General features: G+C 39.2%; 1 long non-coding RNA gene across 16 annotated transcripts in view; it reads left to right on the top strand.

The window, feature by feature from the left end:
• LOC140515338 (uncharacterized) overlaps positions 1-16,924 on the top strand; it is a 107,919-nt gene that overhangs the window by 41,870 nt on the left and 49,125 nt on the right. For 15 of the 16 annotated variants that reach the window (XR_011970976.1, XR_011970971.1, XR_011970967.1 and 12 more), the window contains exons 8-9: positions 4,694-4,782; positions 11,104-11,192. This is a non-coding gene — a long non-coding RNA (uncharacterized lncRNA). Of the gene's footprint in view, positions 1-4,693; positions 4,783-11,078; positions 11,193-16,924 lie in introns of all 16 variants that reach the window. The other variant, XR_011970975.1, reaches the window with a different exon arrangement.

Here is a 16,924-nt window from a genome sequence, read left to right as displayed (position 1 = left end):
TTAACAATCAAGAAGAGGAATCTCCCAAAAAAATACCAAAGAAAATAATTCCTTAGAAATCAGAATTGGCCTACTGGTAAAAAAAAAAAAAAATGGAAAACCTCCATGAAGAAAACAACACCTTAGAAATGATAATTGGACAATTGGGAACTATTGACTCCATGAGACATCAAAAAATAGTAGAAACAAAGTGAAGAGACTGGAAAATAGGAGAAAATATTTAATATAGCTTAGGAAAAGTAAGTGACATGTAAAACAGAGCTGAGAGAGGTAATTCAAGAATCTGGGCACCACCTGAAAGCTATGGTTTAAAAGAGAGCCTTGGTATCCTATTTCAAGAAATCATAAATGGAAAATGGCCAAGTATCTTAGAACCAAAGAGGAGAGCTAAAATTGAGAGTCTCCTGGTCCCCCTGCTAAAGAAATCCTCAAATGAGAACTCCCAGTAATATTCTAGCCAAAATCCAGAGCTCCTAGGTCAAGGTACTGTACGCAGCCAGAAAGAAAGAATTCAAATACTCTGCAGCCACATTCAGAATCACACAAGATTGTACCGTATTACACTGCATAACTGTTGCCACCGCATAATTGTCACAGCCTGTTGTTGCTTATTTAGTGCAAAACTTGATTTATACCCTTTCGTTGTGTAATCACGTGGCATAATTCTGTTCACAAAAAAGTTTACAAAGGAGCAAGGTATTCCCCAGTGGCATATGGGTGCACATTTATCTCCCCCACATTGTGAGCTAGGAGCCTAGAGTTCTTAGCACACAGGCATTGTCAGTGTCTTTCCCAGAGCCAACCTGTGTGGTTTCTTTAGAGGGCTCCAGGACTAATGGTATTGTTACTCAACCCAGTGAAAAACTGAAGTGGCAGGGGAAGTGGTAGGCAGGTGAAGCCACCATGGTCAGGCACTTGAAATGGTAAGACTTGCATCTTCCCAATTTTAACCTATATTCATGAGTATTCCATACATTCTTATTCTTGCACCAAAGGCAGTTTGTACTAAATGATTTTTAGGTAACCCTGGTACAACTTTTTTTTTCAAAACCTTTACATAATGGTTGCACCCCACTTTTCCGCAAAACATTTTGTCTGAAAATCTGTGACCGTCATGCACTGAAATATGGTATGTGGGACTGGAGAGCTTGGAATATGACTTTCCAGAAGGCACGGGAGCTAGGATTGCAACCATAGAGAGCCTACCCAGCCAAACTGAGTATAATCCTACAGGGGTAAAAATGGGTAATTAATGAAATAGAGAACCTTCAAGCATTCCTGAAGAAAAGACCAGAGCTGAATAACAAATTTGACATTCCATCAAAAGACTCAAGGGAAATATAAAAATGTCAACATGAGTGAGAGATCATAGCAATTGAACAAGTTTACACTGTTTAGATTCCCATGTGGGAAAATGATGCATGTAACCCCTAAGAACATAATCATCGTTATGGCACTTAGAAGGAGTCTACTAAGGCAGAGGGCATGGGTTTGGGTCTCTTATGTTAGTATAATCTCCAAAGAAGAAGGGTGGGAAAAACGTATGCACTGGGGGAAGGGGAAAGGGAGAGAAAGAATGGAGAAAGTTAACTTCCATAAAAGAGACTCTCAAGGAGAGTTTTTACAATGGAAGGAAAGTATGGGGCACAGAGTAGGCAATATTTGACCCTTACTCTTATCTGAACTGCTTGAATCTGAGAAGAGGGTGTGTGTGTGTGTGTGTGTGTGTGTGTGTGTGTGTGTGTGTGTATGTTTGCACATGCACACATACACGCGTACACGTACACACACACACACACACAAATTTGGGTCAGGAAACTAATTTATCAATCTCAACAATGAAGTAGGAGGGGAATGGGCTAAGAGAAAGTGGAGGTGGATACAATAAGAGGGAATGATGGTTAAGGGAGGCAGTGCTCAGAAACAAAACAGACTCTTATACTGTTACTTCATGTTCGGAGAAAATTCGCAGGAGAAAATAGAGAAGGATGAGTAGAAGAGTATAGAGGGAAATAGACAATTAACAATCCTAACTGTGAATGTGAATGGATGGCCTCACCCACAAAATGGTAGATGACAGGAAAATGGATTAGAAACCAGAGTCCAACAAGGTGTTGTTTACAAGGGAGATGGGAAATAGAGACACACACACACACACAGAGTTGAAACAAGGTGTTGGAGCAGAATCGGTTATGCTTCAGCAAAAGTAAAACTGGCATGAGTAGCAGTCATCTGAGGCAAAGGAAAAATACAAAGGCAGCTAATTAAAAGAGGTGTTCAGAGAAATTACATTTTTCCAAAAGGCACCACAGACGAGGAATTAATATCAATACTGAAAAATATATACATCAAATGGTATAGCATCCAAATTCTTGAAGGCTATAGCAGGGAATAGGCAGTAACAGTCTGATAGCAGGGCCTATCAATTTACCACCTGACAGACCTAGATAAATTTAATTTATTAAATATCAGAAAGAGAAGATAAGGAGATAAATAGAATTTTGCAACGTTAGATATGGTAGACTTCTGAAGAATGCTGGATGGCAATAAAAAGGAGGATAGCATTTTTTATCTGATCTGCATGGGAGCTACAAAATAATGACCTTGTGTTTGGGCATAGAAGCCTCAGAAAAACGGCCAAAAAGAAAAAATCTTGAAGACATCCCTTTGGGATCATAATGCAGTAAAATACATATAATAAAGGACTTTTGATGCATAGGTTAAAAGTTAGTTGGAAACCAAGTCATCTACTTTTACAGAATGAGTGGATCAAAGAAGTAAAGATAGCACCAATAATTTCATTAAAGAAAATGACAAAAATGAAATAACATACCACAATTTGTGGGATGCAGAATAGGCAATACTTGAGGGCAAATATACAACTGTAAATGCTTATATCCATAAAAGGAGGGAAGAAGAGATCAACAGATTGTATTCATGAATTATATTCAAATTGGTCTTAGCAGTTATATAGCACCTCATCCTTTATTTACAATAATCACAAATCAGCAGCTGTCTTGTCAGATTAAGGCAGTGCAGTTAATTAGTTTTTTCAGAGGGCACATATATATATATATGTGTATGTATATATATATATATATATATATATATATATATAAGTCTCTCTATATATAATCTATGTGTGTGTGTGTGTGTGTGTGTGTGTGTTTTAGACTTTCATCCCAATTTTTGGAATTTCTTAAATTTATAAATTGTTATAAGCAATGGCAATGCGAGGTTTTCAATTGTCTTGCAAATACACATTTTAGAATTTGTTAAACTTTCCAGTTTTCTTTTTCACTTCTTTTTGAATTTGAGTGTATTAAATTATATCTCCGTATGAACAGGATACTTTCTTGAACACACAAATGTTATGTGTTGAATTTTTTGCCTGTTTCTTTTTCAATAGATCGTGATCCTTTATTGAAAACAATAGTGATGCCTACAGTAGCCTTAACCCTTCAAGACACAGCATGGGCTCTTTTTTGTTTTCACACATGTTTTCCTTTCAAAAAAAATTTTGGAACCAGAGTAGGCACTTGATATTCACCACTCCTGAAAGATGGTCCCTCAGGATGTATATTTTCAGATCACTATTTTACTGAAATAAATTATACTACATTTTATGTTGTACCTCATATACTAAATATATTTATGACAATTGGCTTCCCTTTATTTGTAATTCTGTATACACTGGAACTCTGAGCATAGAAAAAAGAGTCATTCCTTTCAGTTGCAACTAAAACCTCACATTCTGTAGGAATGCTTCCCCAGCCCCTTTTAATTCCAGTGCCTTCCTTCCTTTAATCATTTCACATTTATCCTGTATGTTGCTTTGTATACATATACTTGCATGCTGTGTGTCAGATGGAGGTGTGAGCTCTTTGGGGCAGGAATATCTTTTGTCTCTGTTTTGTATCCCTAGCTCTTAGCACAGTGCCTGACACGTAGTCAGTGCCTACTGACTATGTAAAGGTTGATCAATCGATTGGTTGTTCTCAGGACCATCCGAGGCCTTACAGTCTGTAATGGAAGAGCCTTCCAAGCCTTGCTACCTGCCTTCCCAGCCCTAACACTCTGTCCTCTCTGACCTCTCCCATGCCTGATATAACCCATGTTCACATCCCACAGACTCAGTCACTGTTTGTTCTCTGACCCTGACCACCTTCCAGATTCTGTGTCCTAAAGCCCCTCCCAAGCTGGATATTCTAGGTTGAAGGGTTCTACCTCCTTTGGTCTAAATTTGGTCGAAGCTCAGAAATTCCTTTTTAGATCTACATTTACTATCTCACATTCTGGCTTCTGTGTCAACTCCCAGTTTTGATGTTCAGAAACTCACTGCCATCCCAGTCCTGAAATTCTCCCTTCTCCTCTTTATCTATCCTATCATATATTTTCTTGAAATGTATATCCATGTCCATCAATCTTGTTCTAAAGCATCTGCCAGCTTTGCCATTTTATGTTCAAATTCTGCTCACTAAAGTGATAAGACTTTTTTCTCCTCTTCTGCTTTTCTATTCAGGTTTATCATGTTAAATTTCATGTCTGTTAAATAAGTACATGTTACAACATATTATTACGTCAAATCATGATAATACAGTGTTTAAATCTTTTAAAGTTGAACCTTTAAAAATGCATACTATATGCTAGCCTTATTTGTTTCAACAGATACTTCCCATTTATTTTGAGCCAGGTTGCACAGCGGATAGATCACTGGGCCTGGAGTCAGGAAGACCCAAGTTCAAATCTGACCTCAGACACTTCTTAGCTGAGTGACCCTGGGTAAGTCACTTAACCCTGTTTGCCTCAGTTTCCCTTTTGTCAAATAACTTAGAGCAGGAAATAGCAAACCACTGCCATATTCTTTGCCAATAACAGCACAAAGGGGTCCAGAAGAGTCAGACACCACTGAAAAATAGCAATATGTATCCTGCTAGCTCTGCCATTCTCTTGTCCCTCTCTGGTATCTCCAAGGCCCTCCCTCCTGTGTGCTGAGATCCTACTGAACCAGACACTGTCACTTTTCTGGCCCTGATCATCTTTGTGTGTTCCACATTCCCTGCCATCTTTGATGTTCTGGGTTGCATGGCACTATCCAGCTAGAACCCATGAATCCCAAATAGCCCCCAGTCTCTCATAGATGCTATGTTGGATGTGCCTTCTTCTGTGTTGTATCCTAGACACTATGTCACCTCTCAGTTTTGTTGCTCAGAGCCCAGACTCTGAATTCGCAGCCTGGAAATTCTCCACCCTAAGCTCTTTCTAAAACCCATTCCGGGATAGTGATTTCACGTTCAAAGGTCTTTTCTCTTCTGCTATTCTTCACATGTTTTTTCCTTTTCAGTTATGTAATTGTTTTTAGTATATTAAATCCTTGTATACCTTAGAAGCAGAGTTATTTAAAATCAGAAATTGCTTCCCTTGTGAATCATATGTACTTGCATTATTTTTTCTGTAAATACGGCCCATTCACTCACCATAACAATAACCTGTGAAACAACCATTCCTGTTAGAAAGACTGCCTTTGATTAAAGTTTTGAAGGCCGTTATTTTTTTACATTTTTTTCATTTACATTCAGATTAGGCACAGTATATTCACAATTCCATGTTGGGGGGCAGAGTGAGGGTGGCAGACTGAATAATCACAACAGTCAAACCTCCCCCAAAACCTCCCGTACAAAGAGACCCTAGAAAACACTGAATAGATTTCTGGGTAGGAAAGTCAAGAAAAAGTCACATTAAGTCCCAAGGCAGATGAAGAAGATGGAAGAGAAGCGTGCCAACGCTGGAGTGTAGGTTGCCCTTGGTATGGCGGATGTGGCACCTGAGGGTGCTGTTGGGCAGGCAGCAGCAGTGCGGCGTAGCAGTGGTGATGGCAGCAGCGGCACCGGTGCCCAGGAAGGAAAGGGGATTACTAAGTAGATTCCTTTTCAATTCCTGGGCGCAGGGTCAGGTGCCAATTGTTAGCTCTGTCACTCATTACACAGTGCTGAGTCGCAGTTCCAAGGTGGAGAAGAGTGGTGGTAGTCATGAGGAAGCAGCTGCCCTACCTGAGTAAGGACCAGAGCCCAGGTCATAAGGACAGTGACCGGACCTGTCATGGGATCACACCACTCTGAAGGCATCAAAAAGCTACAGATCCCTAGGTCTACTTGTGAAAGCAGAAGGACATAATAGACAGAAATTCAGCCCAGTCCTCCCCTCCAGAGGAGAGCAGAGCCCAGCTCTAACATAAAATCCAAAGTGAAGATGGAGGCTAAGGAAATGAGCAAACAAAAAGAACCTGAGCATACAAAGCTACTATGGTGACAGGAAAGCTCAGCAGAAAAACTCAGAAGAAGACAATGTCTTGAAAACAAGAGTGATATAAGAAAAATTGAGGAAATGATTGAAGGATGAGCGAAAATTTATGAAAAGAGAATTAACAATCAAGAAGAGGAATCTCCCAAAAAAATACCAAAGAAAATAATTCCTTAGAAATCAGAATTGGCCTACTGGTAAAAAAAAAAAAAAATGGAAAACCTCCATGAAGAAAACAACACCTTAGAAATGATAATTGGACAATTGGGAACTATTGACTCCATGAGACATCAAAAAATAGTAGAAACAAAGTGAAGAGACTGGAAAATAGGAGAAAATATTTAATATAGCTTAGGAAAAGTAAGTGACATGTAAAACAGAGCTGAGAGAGGTAATTCAAGAATCTGGGCACCACCTGAAAGCTATGGTTTAAAAGAGAGCCTTGGTATCCTATTTCAAGAAATCATAAATGGAAAATGGCCAAGTATCTTAGAACCAAAGAGGAGAGCTAAAATTGAGAGTCTCCTGGTCCCCCTGCTAAAGAAATCCTCAAATGAGAACTCCCAGTAATATTCTAGCCAAAATCCAGAGCTCCTAGGTCAAGGTACTGTACGCAGCCAGAAAGAAAGAATTCAAATACTCTGCAGCCACATTCAGAATCACACAAGATTGTACCGTATTACACTGCATAACTGTTGCCACCGCATAATTGTCACAGCCTGTTGTTGCTTATTTAGTGCAAAACTTGATTTATACCCTTTCGTTGTGTAATCACGTGGCATAATTCTGTTCACAAAAAAGTTTACAAAGGAGCAAGGTATTCTCCAGTGGCATATGGGTGCACATTTATCTCCCCCACATTGTGAGCTAGGAGCCTAGAGTTCTTAGCACACAGGCATTGTCAGTGTCTTTCCCAGAGCCAACCTGTGTGGTTTCTTTAGAGGGCTCCAGGACTAATGGTATTGTTACTCAACCCAGTGAAAAACTGAAGTGGCAGGGGAAGTGGTAGGCAGGTGAAGCCACCATGGTCAGGCACTTGAAATGGTAAGACTTGCATCTTCCCAATTTTAACCTATATTCATGAGTATTCCATACATTCTTATTCTTGCACCAAAGGCAGTTTGTACTAAATGATTTTTAGGTAACCCTGGTACAACTTTTTTTTCAAAACCTTTACATAATGGTTGCACCCCACTTTTCCGCAAAACATTTTGTCTGAAAATCTGTGACCGTCATGCACTGAAATATGGTATGTGGGACTGGAGAGCTTGGAATATGACTTTCCAGAAGGCACGGGAGCTAGGATTGCAACCATAGAGAGCCTACCCAGCCAAACTGAGTATAATCCTACAGGGGTAAAAATGGGTAATTAATGAAATAGAGAACCTTCAAGCATTCCTGAAGAAAAGACCAGAGCTGAATAACAAATTTGACATTCCATCAAAAGACTCAAGGGAAATATAAAAATGTCAACATGAGTGAGAGATCATAGCAATTGAACAAGTTTACACTGTTTAGATTCCCATGTGGGAAAATGATGCATGTAACCCCTAAGAACATAATCATCGTTATGGCACTTAGAAGGAGTCTACTAAGGCAGAGGGCATGGGTTTGGGTCTCTTATGTTAGTATAATCTCCAAAGAAGAAGGGTGGGAAAAACGTATGCACTGGGGGAAGGGGAAAGGGAGAGAAAGAATGGAGAAAGTTAACTTCCATAAAAGAGACTCTCAAGGAGAGTTTTTACAATGGAAGGAAAGTATGGGGCACAGAGTAGGCAATATTTGACCCTTACTCTTATCTGAACTGCTTGAATCTGAGAAGAGGGTGTGTGTGTGTGTGTGTGTGTGTGTGTGTGTGTGTGTGTGTGTGTGTGTGTGTGTGTATGTTTGCACATGCACACATACACGCGTACACGTACACACACACACACACACAAATTTGGGTCAGGAAACTAATTTATCAATCTCAACAATGAAGTAGGAGGGGAATGGGCTAAGAGAAAGTGGAGGTGGATACAATAAGAGGGAATGATGGTTAAGGGAGGCAGTGCTCAGAAACAAAACAGACTCTTATACTGTTACTTCATGTTCGGAGAAAATTCGCAGGAGAAAATAGAGAAGGATGAGTAGAAGAGTATAGAGGGAAATAGACAATTAACAATCCTAACTGTGAATGTGAATGGATGGCCTCACCCACAAAATGGTAGATGACAGGAAAATGGATGAGAAACCAGAGTCCAACAAGGTGTTGTTTACAAGGGAGATGGGAAATAGAGACACACACACACACACACAGAGTTGAAACAAGGTGTTGGAGCAGAATCGGTTATGCTTCAGCAAAAGTAAAACTGGCATGAGTAGCAGTCATCTGAGGCAAAGGAAAAATACAAAGGCAGCTAATTAAAAGAGGTGTTCAGAGAAATTACATTTTTCCAAAAGGCACCACAGACGAGGAATTAATATCAATACTGAAAAATATATACATCAAATGGTATAGCATCCAAATTCTTGAAGGCTATAGCAGGGAATAGGCAGTAACAGTCTGATAGCAGGGCCTATCAATTTACCACCTGACAGACCTAGATAAATTTAATTTATTAAATATCAGAAAGAGAAGATAAGGAGATAAATAGAATTTTGCAACGTTAGATATGGTAGACTTCTGAAGAATGCTGGATGGCAATAAAAAGGAGGATAGCATTTTTTATCTGATCTGCATGGGAGCTACAAAATAATGACCTTGTGTTTGGGCATAGAAGCCTCAGAAAAACGGCCAAAAAGAAAAAATCTTGAAGACATCCCTTTGGGATCATAATGCAGTAAAATACATATAATAAAGGACTTTTGATGCATAGGTTAAAAGTTAGTTGGAAACCAAGTCATCTACTTTTACAGAATGAGTGGATCAAAGAAGTAAAGATAGCACCAATAATTTCATTAAAGAAAATGACAAAAATGAAATAACATACCACAATTTGTGGGATGCAGAATAGGCAATACTTGAGGGCAAATATACACCTGTAAATGCTTATATCCATAAAAGGAGGGAAGAAGAGATCAACAGATTGTATTCATGAATTATATTCAAATTGGTCTTAGCAGTTATTTAGCACCTCATCCTTTATTTACAATAATCACAAATCAGCAGCTGTCTTGTCAGATTAAGGCAGTGCAGTTAATTAGTTTTTTCAGAGGGCACATATATATATATGTGTATGTATATATATATATATGTCTCTCTATATATAATCTATGTGTGTGTGTGTGTGTGTGTGTGTTTTAGACTTTCATCCCAATTTTTGGAATTTCTTAAATTTATAAATTGTTATAAGCAATGGCAATGCGAGGTTTTCAATTGTCTTGCAAATACACATTTTAGAATTTGTTAAACTTTCCAATTTTCTTTTTCACTTCTTTTTGAATTTGAGTGTATTAAATTATATCTCCGTATGAACAGGATACTTTCTTGAACACACAAATGTTATGTGTTGAATTTTTTGCCTGTTTCTTTTTCAATAGATCGTGATCCTTTGTTGAAAACAATAGTGATGCCTACAGTAGCCTTAACCCTTCAAGACACAGCATGGGCTCTTTTTTGTTTTCACACATGTTTTCCTTTCAAAAAAAATTTTGGAACCAGAGTAGGCACTTGATATTCACCACTCCTGAAAGATGGTCCCTCAGGATGTATATTTTCAGATCACTATTTTACTGAAATAAATTATACTACATTTTATGTTGTACCTCATATACTAAATATATTTATGACAATTGGCTTCCCTTTATTTGTAATTCTGTATACACTGGAACTCTGAGCATAGAAAAAAGAGTCATTCCTTTCAGTTGCAACTAAAACCTCACATTCTGTAGGAATGCTTCCCCAGCCCCTTTTAATTCCAGTGCCTTCCTTCCTTTAATCATTTCACATTTATCCTGTATGTTGCTTTGTATACATATACTTGCATGCTGTGTGTCAGATGGAGGTGTGAGCTCTTTGGGGCAGGAATATCTTTTGTCTCTGTTTTGTATCCCTAGCTCTTAGCACAGTGCCTGACACGTAGTCAGTGCCTACTGACTATGTAAAGGTTGATCAATCGATTGGTTGTTCTCAGGACCATCCGAGGCCTTACAGTCTGTAATGGAAGAGCCTTCCAAGCCTTGCTACCTGCCTTCCCAGCCCTAACACTCTGTCCTCTCTGACCTCTCCCATGCCTGATATAACCCATGTTCACATCCCACAGACTCAGTCACTGTTTGTTCTCTGACCCTGACCACCTTCCAGATTCTGTGTCCTAAAGCCCCTCCCAAGCTGGATATTCTAGGTTGAAGGGTTCTACCTCCTTTGGTCTAAATTTGGTCGAAGCTCAGAAATTCCTTTTTAGATCTACATTTACTATCTCACATTCTGGCTTCTGTGTCAACTCCCAGTTTTGATGTTCAGAAACTCACTGCCATCCCAGTCCTGAAATTCTCCCTTCTCCTCTTTATCTATCCTATCATATATTTTCTTGAAATGTATATCCATGTCCATCAATCTTGTTCTAAAGCATCTGCCAGCTTTGCCATTTTATGTTCAAATTCTGCTCACTAAAGTGATAAGACTTTTTTCTCCTCTTCTGCTTTTCTATTCAGGTTTATCATGTTAAATTTCATGTCTGTTAAATAAGTACATGTTACAACATATTATTACGTCAAATCATGATAATACAGTGTTTAAATCTTTTAAAGTTGAACCTTTAAAAATGCATACTATATGCTAGCCTTATTTGTTTCAACAGATACTTCCCATTTATTTTGAGCCAGGTTGCACAGCGGATAGATCACTGGGCCTGGAGTCAGGAAGACCCAAGTTCAAATCTGACCTCAGACACTTCTTAGCTGAGTGACCCTGGGTAAGTCACTTAACCCTGTTTGCCTCAGTTTCCCTTTTGTCAAATAACTTAGAGCAGGAAATAGCAAACCACTGCCATATTCTTTGCCAATAACAGCACAAAGGGGTCCAGAAGAGTCAGACACCACTGAAAAATAGCAATATGTATCCTGCTAGCTCTGCCATTCTCTTGTCCCTCTCTGGCATCTCCAAGGCCCTCCCTCCTGTGTGCTGAGATCCTACTGAACCAGACACTGTCACTTTTCTGGCCCTGATCATCTTTGTGTGTTCCACATTCCCTGCCATCTTTGATGTTCTGGGTTGCATGGCACTATCCAGCTAGAACCCATGAATCCCAAATAGCCCCCAGTCTCTCATAGATGCTATGTTGGATGTGCCTTCTTCTGTGTTGTATCCTAGACACTATGTCACCTCTCAGTTTTGTTGCTCAGAGCCCAGACTCTGAATTCGCAGCCTGGAAATTCTCCACCCTAAGCTCTTTCTAAAACCCATTCCGGGATAGTGATTTCACGTTCAAAGGTCTTTTCTCTTCTGCTATTCTTCACATGTTTTTTCCTTTTCAGTTATGTAATTGTTTTTAGTATATTAAATCCTTGTATACCTTAGAAGCAGAGTTATTTAAAATCAGAAATTGCTTCCCTTGTGAATCATATGTACTTGCATTATTTTTTCTGTAAATACGGCCCATTCACTCACCATAACAATAACCTGTGAAACAACCATTCCTGTTAGAAAGACTGCCTTTGATTAAAGTTTTGAAGGCCGTTATTTTTTTACATTTTTTTCATTTACATTCAGATTAGGCACAGTATATTCACAATTCCATGTTGGGGGGCAGAGTGAGGGTGGCAGACTGAATAATCACAACAGTCAAACCTCCCCCAAAACCTCCCGTACAAAGAGACCCCAGAAAACACTGAATAGATTTCTGGGTAGGAAAGTCAAGAAAAAGTCACATTAAGTCCCAAGGCAGATGAAGAAGATGGAAGAGAAGCGTGCCAACGCTGGAGTGTAGGTTGCCCTTGGTATGGCGGATGTGGCACCTGAGGGTGCTGTTGGGCAGGCAGCAGCAGTGCGGCGTAGCAGTGGTGATGGCAGCAGCGGCACCGGTGCCCAGGAAGGAAAGGGGATTACTAAGTAGATTCCTTTTCAATTCCTGGGCGCAGGGTCAGGTGCCAATTGTTAGCTCTGTCACTCATTACACAGTGCTGAGTCGCAGTTCCAAGGTGGAGAAGAGTGGTGGTAGTCATGAGGAAGCAGCTGCCCTACCTGAGTAAGGACCAGAGCCCAGGTCATAAGGACAGTGACCGGACCTGTCATGGGATCACACCACTCTGAAGGCATCAAAAAGCTACAGATCCCTAGGTCTACTTGTGAAAGCAGAAGGACATAATAGACAGAAATTCAGCCCAGTCCTCCCCTCCAGAGGAGAGCAGAGCCCAGCTCTAACATAAAATCCAAAGTGAAGATGGAGGCTAAGGAAATGAGCAAACAAAAAGAACCTGAGCATACAAAGCTACTATGGTGACAGGAAAGCTCAGCAGAAAAACTCAGAAGAAGACAATGTCTTGAAAACAAGAGTGATATAAGAAAAATTGAGGAAATGATTGAAGGATGAGCGAAAATTTATGAAAAGAGAATTAACAATCAAGAAGAGGAATCTCCCAAAAAAATACCAAAGAAAATAATTCCTTAGAAATCAGAATTGGCCTACTGGTAAAAAAAAAAAAAAATGGAAAACCTCCATGAAGAAAACAACACCTTAGAAATGATAATTGGACAATTGGGAACTAATGACTCCATGAGACATCAAAAAATAGTAGAAACAAAGTGAAGAGACTGGAAAATAGGAGAAAATATTTAATATAGCTTAGGAAAAGTAAGTGACATGTAAAACAGAGCTGAGAGAGGTAATTCAAGAATCTGGGCACCACCTGAAAGCTATGGTTTAAAAGAGAGCCTTGGTATCCTATTTCAAGAAATCATAAATGGAAAATGGCCAAGTATCTTAGAACCAAAGAGGAGAGCTAAAATTGAGAGTCTCCTGGTCCCCCTGCTAAAGAAATCCTCAAATGAGAACTCCCAGTAATATTCTAGCCAAAATCCAGAGCTCCTAGGTCAAGGTACTGTACGCAGCCAGAAAGAAAGAATTCAAATACTCTGCAGCCACATTCAGAATCACACAAGATTGTACCGTATTACACTGCATAACTGTTGCCACCGCATAATTGTCACAGCCTGTTGTTGCTTATTTAGTGCAAAACTTGATTTATACCCTTTCGTTGTATAATCACGTGGCATAATTCTGTTCACAAAAAAGTTTACAAAGGAGCAAGGTATTCCCCAGTGGCATATGGGTGCACATTTATCTCCCCCACATTGTGAGCTAGGAGCCCAGAGTTCTTAGCACACAGGCATTGTCAGTGTCTTTCCCAGAGCCAACCTGTGTGGTTTCTTTAGAGGGCTCCAGGACTAATGGTATTGTTACTCAACCCAGTGAAAAACTGAAGTGGCAGGGGAAGTGGTAGGCAGGTGAAGCCGCCATGGTCAGGCACTTGAAATGGTAAGACTTGCATCTTCCCAATTTTAACCTATATTCATGAGTATTCCATACATTCTTATTCTTGCACCAAAGGCAGTTTGTACTAAATGATTTTTAGGTAACCCTGGTACAACTTTTTTTTCAAAACCTTTACATAATGGTTGCACCCCACTTTTCCGCAAAACATTTTGTCTGAAAATCTGTGACCGTCATGCACTGAAATATGGTATGTGGGACTGGAGAGCTTGGAATATGACTTTCCAGAAGGCACGGGAGCTAGGATTGCAACCATAGAGAGCCTACCCAGCCAAACTGAGTATAATCCTACAGGGGTAAAAATGGGTAATTAATGAAATAGAGAACCTTCAAGCATTCCTGAAGAAAAGACCAGAGCTGAATAACAAATTTGACATTCCATCAAAAGACTCAAGGGAAATATAAAAATGTCAACATGAGTGAGAGATCATAGCAATTGAACAAGTTTACACTGTTTAGATTCCCATGTGGGAAAATGATGCATGTAACCCCTAAGAACATAATCATCGTTATGGCACTTAGAAGGAGTCTACTAAGGCAGAGGGCATGGGTTTGGGTCTCTTATGTTAGTATAATCTCCAAAGAAGAAGGGTGGGAAAAACGTATGCACTGGGGGAAGGGGAAAGGGAGAGAAAGAATGGAGAAAGTTAACTTCCATAAAAGAGACTCTCAAGGAGAGTTTTTACAATGGAAGGAAAGTATGGGGCACAGAGTAGGCAATATTTGACCCTTACTCTTATCTGAACTGCTTGAATCTGAGAAGAGGGTGTGTGTGTGTGTGTGTGTGTGTGTGTGTGTGTGTGTGTATGTTTGCACATGCACACATACACGCGTACACGTACACACACACACACACACACACAAATTTGGGTCAGGAAACTAATTTATCAATCTCAACAATGAAGTAGGAGGGGAATGGGCTAAGAGAAAGTGGAGGTGGATACAATAAGAGGGAATGATGGTTAAGGGAGGCAGTGCTCAGAAACAAAACAGACTCTTATACTGTTACTTCACGTTCGGAGAAAATTCGCAGGAGAAAATAGAGAAGGATGAGTAGAAGAGTATAGAGGGAAATAGACAATTAACAATCCTAACTGTGAATGTGAATGGATGGCCTCACCCACAAAATGGTAGATGACAGGAAAATGGATGAGAAACCAGAGTCCAACAAGGTGTTGTTTACAAGGGAGATGGGAAATAGAGACACACACACACACACAGAGTTGAAACAAGGTGTTGGAGCAGAATCGGTTATGCTTCAGCAAAAGTAAAACTGGCATGAGTAGCAGTCATCTGAGGCAAAGGAAAAATACAAAGGCAGCTAATTAAAAGAGGTGTTCAGAGAAATTACATTTTTCCAAAAGGCACCACAGACGAGGAATTAATATCAATACTGAAAAATATATACATCAAATGGTATAGCATCCAAATTCTTGAAGGTTATAGCAGGGAATAGGCAGTAACAGTCTGATAGCAGGGCCTATCAATTTACCACCTGACAGACCTAGATAAATTTAATTTATTAAATATCAGAAAGAGAAGATAAGGAGATAAATAGAATTTTGCAACGTTAGATATGGTAGACTTCTGAAGAATGCTGGATGGCAATAAAAAGGAGGATAGCATTTTTTATCTGACCTGCATGGGAGCTACAAAATAATGACCTTGTGTTTGGGCATAGAAGCCTCAGAAAAACGGCCAAAAAGAAAAAATCTTGAAGACATCCCTTTGGGATCATAATGCAGTAAAATACATATAATAAAGGACTTTTGATGCATAGGTTAAAAGTTAGTTGGAAACCAAGTCATCTACTTTTACAGAATGAGTGATCAAAGAAGTAAAGATAGCACCAATAATTTCATTAAAGAAAATGACAAAAATGAAATAACATACCACAATTTGTGGGATGCAGAATAGCAATACTTGAGGGCAAATATACACCTGTAAATGCTTATATCCATAAAAGGAGGGAAGAAGAGATCAACAGATTGTATTCATGAATTATATTCAAATTGGTCTTAGCAGTTATTTAGCACCTCATCCTTTATTTACAATAATCACAAATCAGCAGCTGTCTTGTCAGATTAAGGCAGTGCAGTTAATTAGTTTTTTTCAGAGGGCACATATATATATGTGTATGTATATATATATATATGTCTCTCTATATATAATCTATGTGTGTGTGTGTGTGTGTGTGTGTGTTTTAGACTTTCATCCCAATTTTTGGAATTTCTTAAATTTATAAATTGTTATAAGCAATGGCAATGCGAGGTTTTCAATTGTCTTGCAAATACACATTTTAGAATTTGTTAAACTTTCCAATTTTCTTTTTCACTTTCTTTTTGAATTTGAGTGTATTAATTATATCTCCGTATGAACAGGATACTTTCTTGAACACACAAATGTTATGTGTTGAATTTTTTGCCTGTTTCTTTTTCAATAGATCGTGATCCTTTGTTGAAAACAATAGTGATGCCTACAGTAGCCTTAACCCTTCAAGAACACAGCATGGCTCTTTTTTGTTTTCACACATGTTTTCCTTTCAAAAAAAATTTTGGAACCAGAGTAGGCACTTGATATTCACCACTCCTGAAAGATGGTCCCTCAGGATGTATATTTTCAGATCACTATTTTACTGAAATAATTATACTACATTTTATGTTGTACCTCATATACTAAATATATTTATGACAATTGGCTTCCCTTTATTTGTAATTCTGTATATACTGGAACTCTGAGCATAGAAAAAAGAGTCATTCCTTTCAGTTGCAACTAAAACCTCACATTCTGTAGGAATGCTTCCCCAGCCCCTTTTAATTCCAGTGCCTTCCTTCCTTTAATCATTTCACATTTATCCTGTATGTTGCTTTGTATACATATACTTGCATGCTGTGTGTCAGATGGAGGTGTGAGCTCTTTGGGGCAGGAATATCTTTTGTCTCTGTTTTGTATCCCTAGCTCTTAGCACAGTGCCTGACACGTAGTCAGTGCCTACTGACTATGTAAAGGTTGATCAATCGATTGGTTGTTCTCAGGACCATCCGAGGCCTTACAGTCTGTAATGGAAGAGCCTTCCAAGCCTTGCTACCTGCCTTCCCAGCCCTAACACTCTGTCCTCTCTGACCTCTCCCATGCCTGATATAACCCATGTTCAC

The sequence above is a fragment of the Notamacropus eugenii genome, chromosome X (assembly GCF_028372415.1).
Source record: "Notamacropus eugenii isolate mMacEug1 chromosome X, mMacEug1.pri_v2, whole genome shotgun sequence".
In the NCBI taxonomy this organism is placed as follows: domain Eukaryota; kingdom Metazoa; phylum Chordata; class Mammalia; order Diprotodontia; family Macropodidae; genus Notamacropus; species Notamacropus eugenii.
The sequence above is the reverse complement of the archived record's forward strand: the minus strand, read 5'-3'. Positions and strand labels throughout refer to the sequence as shown.